Raw genomic sequence first — 4,468 nt, forward strand, 5'->3', positions numbered from 1 at the left:
AGCATTTTTCATATATGAATTATCTACATATGATGCAGGGTTTGTGAGTTATTAAATGCATGAACATGAGGGCTTTCTGCAAAACAGGCGCTCTCTGGATAATTAGACAAATTCGCAGCAGCGGAAAAAAACACTACGGGCCGAATCTGGGCGGACTGGGCGCTCACCAGAGAGGCTGAGCCCACGCGATGGAGAGGAAGGCCGGCAGGGGGCGCTGGGCCGGAGGCGTGGCTGCGGTCCACGTAGGCGAAGGAAGGGCGCGGTCAACGCAGCGAGGCGGTCGTCGCTCGATGCGGCTTGGCTGCTGGTCATCTCCTTCACCAGGAGACAGAACGAAGGCGCGGCGGCAGGGCAAAGCAGAGGCCGACGCGGGACTTGGCGAGGAACCCGGCAAGGCGGACGAGGCGCAGGGCGGCGGTCGGCTCGAAGCTGAGGGTGCGGCCTCGGTTGTCGGCTGGACTTGGCGAGGCGGAGGTCGAGGCGGAGGCGCGGGAGAGCAGAGGGGTCTGCGTGCGGTGGCGCGGCGAAGCAGAGCCTTCGCGGGCGCGTGCTGGGACTTGGCGGCGGGACGACGGCTTCAGGCGATGTAGGCAGGGGAACTTGATGTTGAGGTCGTCCTCCTCAAGCGAAGCAGAGGAGGCGAGGTCGCAGGGAAGGCCGACAGCATGGGACTCGCGACGGCGGCGGGGAACTTGGCGGCAGCAGCAGGTCCAGGAGGGGTCGCCGAGGCTCTTGGTGGCATCGGTCCAAGGCGCCGGTGTGCTCGCAAGATGGGGCGGCGCGAGGCTTCAAGGGCTCCTGGTGGTGCATCGAAGGAGGCGGGGAGGCAAAACCGAGGTCGACCCTTCCATACCCGATAGCGGCGAGGCACGTTGAGGTTGACCATGGTAGCGATGTTCCTGCGGGTCTCCATGGAGAAGACAGAGAGCAAGTGAGAGAGGGAACCAGATGGAACGGGAGAAGGAGAAGCAACGAGGGGTGTGGGGTCCGGCCTGATGGAGGTGGTCGCCGACGGTGACGCGGGTGCAGCTCCGGCGAGGTTGCTGCAGGGCCAGAGGAGCTGAGGAGGCCGGTGCCTCGCGAGCTGCTCGGGGTGAGGAGGTGGGCACTGGGAGATGCTGTTGGATGGATGGATCAATGGAATTCGGTGGGGATTGGCCGGCGTTGAAATCCAGGTGGCTGCGGGATGGATCCCGAGAGAGTGGCCACGGGGAGGAGGATTGGATGGGACACGGGTCCTTAATTTTAGGGTTTGTCTAGATTTAGACTAGGAGTCTCTTATATAAGGAAAGAGGGGGAGTTTAGGGTAGATTCGGACCCTCCGATCAAAATCGGGCGGTTGAGAAAAATAGACTAGGTGAGTTCAATAAATAAACCGATGATATTTAGGGGATGTTTGAAGATGATCCGGACCTGTTGGTCATGACCGTGCGGGTCGGGTTCAGGAAGCATTCAGACGCGCACGCGAGGGGGTTTGAGAGAGGTCGAGAAAGACAAGGGGGGCTGACAAAAGGTCAACGGAGACAGAGAGAAGCGACACTGTGAACGACTACGAGTTTTTATGAAAACATGCGGATGCAGTATGCATGATGACATGATGAAAAGCAACAACAACAAAATAAAACACACGGCGAACACGAAATATATGTTAGTCTTCTGGAGCATCGGTCTCGGGGCGTCACACCGGCCCTCTCGCTCGACCAAAACTCTCGAGGACACCCAAACCCTAGAAAAAAATGATGTCGGTCTCCTACCCCCTCCCGCCGCGCCCCTACCCAACAAACTCTCTGGAGGCCACCCCAAACCCTTTAAGCGCTGTCGAGGCCACCCCAAACCCTAGAGAAGCAGCGTCGAGGCCACTAATATGATTCCTTATTGTGATTAGCTAGCTAGTTCTACGTTTGCCACTAATATATCCATCTGTCATGTTTGAATAATAATTGCCATGTTGTAAATATTTGCAGAAACTATGGAGCACCCCCGAGACGAAGCAACAGAAGCGGTGTTGGGGGACATAATCGCAAAAGGAAGTGATGCCATCTTGTCGTTTCTCAACGACCCCGATGGTCTGGAAGGACAGGGTGAAGAAGCAGGCTATGATTATGATGGCTCCGGTGACCCAATGCCGGTGCAAGAAGGAGACCGTGATGACGGCTCCGGTGACCGAACCGAGTCTGGCCAGGTATATATATTAGTTAAGCCTGTGCTGACTAGCTAATTGATGCATTCATTGTTTTGGTATGTACACATATTAATTAACTCTCGTCTTTCTTCTTTTTTCTAGCCCTCCGAATCGAGCACAACTTCGATAAAGAGACGAGGCCCGAAGAAAAAGTTGCGCTCGGATGAAAGGTTTGAGATCACAGCAATCGCGCGCGATGGCATGCCGATTGAACCCATCTGGACAAAGGAAGCATTTGCTGCTCAGTGTGGGGTTCTTGTTAGGGACAAGATCCCGATCAGCATCCACCAATGGTTTAAGCCTAAGAAGGAAGACCCTGAGGTGTCTTATGTCGACGATATGCAGAAAGATGATCTTTGGACCGCGCTGAAGGAAAATTTCACCCTACCGCCAGAGGAGGATCCGGAGAAGCTAGTTAAAGAGCAATTGATCAAGTCTCATGCTCTTAAGAAGATGGCAGAACTATTCAGGAGGTGGAAGAATGAGCTGAAAACATCGTTTGTCGACCAAGAAAAGACACAAGAATTCACCGGCCGGTATGAGAAGATCAGAGATCACTGGCCCGCATTTGTGGCCCACAAGACATCGGACAAGAGTAAGAAGATGTCAGCGACAAACAAGAAAAATGCTGCGAAGAAGAAGCTTCACCATCGCACGGGGTCAGGTGGCTACCTCAAAGCCCGGCCGTTGTGGGCCAAGGCTGAGAATGACCTGGTTGATAAAGGGGTCTAACCAGAGACATTGAACTGGCCAGACCATTGCCGGACTTGGTTCTTCGGGGTTGGCAGAACCTTGGAACCTGTATCAGGGAAGTGCGTTTGGACGAACGAGCAACTGAGACTACCCGTCACGAGGCTTCAGGAGTATATCGATGCAGCTCAGCAAGGGACGTTCGTTCCAGACAGAGAGAACGACGAGCTCACAATGGCCCTCGGGAATCCTGAGCACCCTGGACGGACACGAGGCACGCCAGGCTCCGTTCCGTGGAAGGCTGGGTTTCCGGACGCAGGCGGTTACAAATGTCAGGAGAGGAGGAAGAAAGTGGAGCATACCCAACTGCAGGCGCTGCACGCAAGGGTACAAGCGATAGAGGAACGAGAAGCAAATCGCAGCAAACGACCTGCCGAAGCTACCCCGCCATCTCAGCAGAGAAGCAGCGTGGCTTCCACCGAGCTGCTTCAGCAGGAGCCTGTCTTCACGGCTCCTGCTAGCTACCCCATGGATGCTATCACGGAGTCTCAACATTGCCACCTTATGATGCAATGGATGAAATTGAAAGTCAAGGCGGGTGTTGGCTCTGTTGCACCTCCTGAACCTGGCGCAACCTATCACTGCCGCCCGATTCCAGAAGGATATGCTAGGGTGATGGTGGATGAAATAACGGACGGATTTGAGGACCTCGAGCTTGACCACCCTACGGGTGAAGGGGAGACTCGGTTGGGTTCTTCTCTGAAGACTCCATGCCTATGGCGGAAGAAGCTCATCAACCTTCCGAACTGGATGCCTCCGCCTCCTCCTCCTCCTCCGGCGAGTCAGGGCACTCCGCCTCCTCCTTGGCGAGTGATCAGGACACTCAGCCTCCTTCTTCGGCGCGTGGCGGCACTCCGCCTCCTTCTCCGCCTGCGCCGGCGCGCCCGAGCAGCCAACCTCCTCCTTCTCCGCCTCGTCAGCAAGGGCGGAAGAGACCCGCTGCCGCTCTCGCTGCTCCGGCGCGTCGTAGTCCTTCTCCTCCGCCTCGTAAGAAAGGAAAGAAGACAGCCGCAGCCGCTCCGTCTGCTCCGGCGTCTAGCAGTACAGCCAGAGGCGGGAGGCAATACAGATTCGGTCCTTCTCTGAAGACTCCAGAGAAGTTACCATACGAGAGGACCCTGGAGGAAAACACGAAGATCGTGCGAGCCGAAGTGACGAACTTGTTTGAAGGGGTGAAAGCAAACATCCACCTCCGGAGGAGAAGATAGATCCGGTGAAAGCGAAGCGCACTCTGGCTGCCCTGAAGAAACCACCAAAGTCTCCGCCGAAAGGCAACTATGAGCGCATTATTGAAAGGTCATTTATCGAAGCGGAGCGGTCAGGAAGTACTATCAGTGATCAAAGGTTAAAAGAACGATGAGCTGGGAAAAAAAATTGCCCAGCTCAGAGAACAAGCGAACCAATCGTGCCCCCCACTCAAGGTGTCTAGCGATATTGTCGCTAATGATCCGAGGATGGTGCCCGGTTATACCAGTCTTGGAGATTACCCGCCCGACGATGTACATTATGATTTCTTGGAGGTGGACGAACACAGAT

Source organism: Triticum aestivum, chromosome 5D (genome assembly GCF_018294505.1).
Source record: "Triticum aestivum cultivar Chinese Spring chromosome 5D, IWGSC CS RefSeq v2.1, whole genome shotgun sequence".
Lineage (NCBI taxonomy): Eukaryota > Viridiplantae > Streptophyta > Magnoliopsida > Poales > Poaceae > Triticum > Triticum aestivum.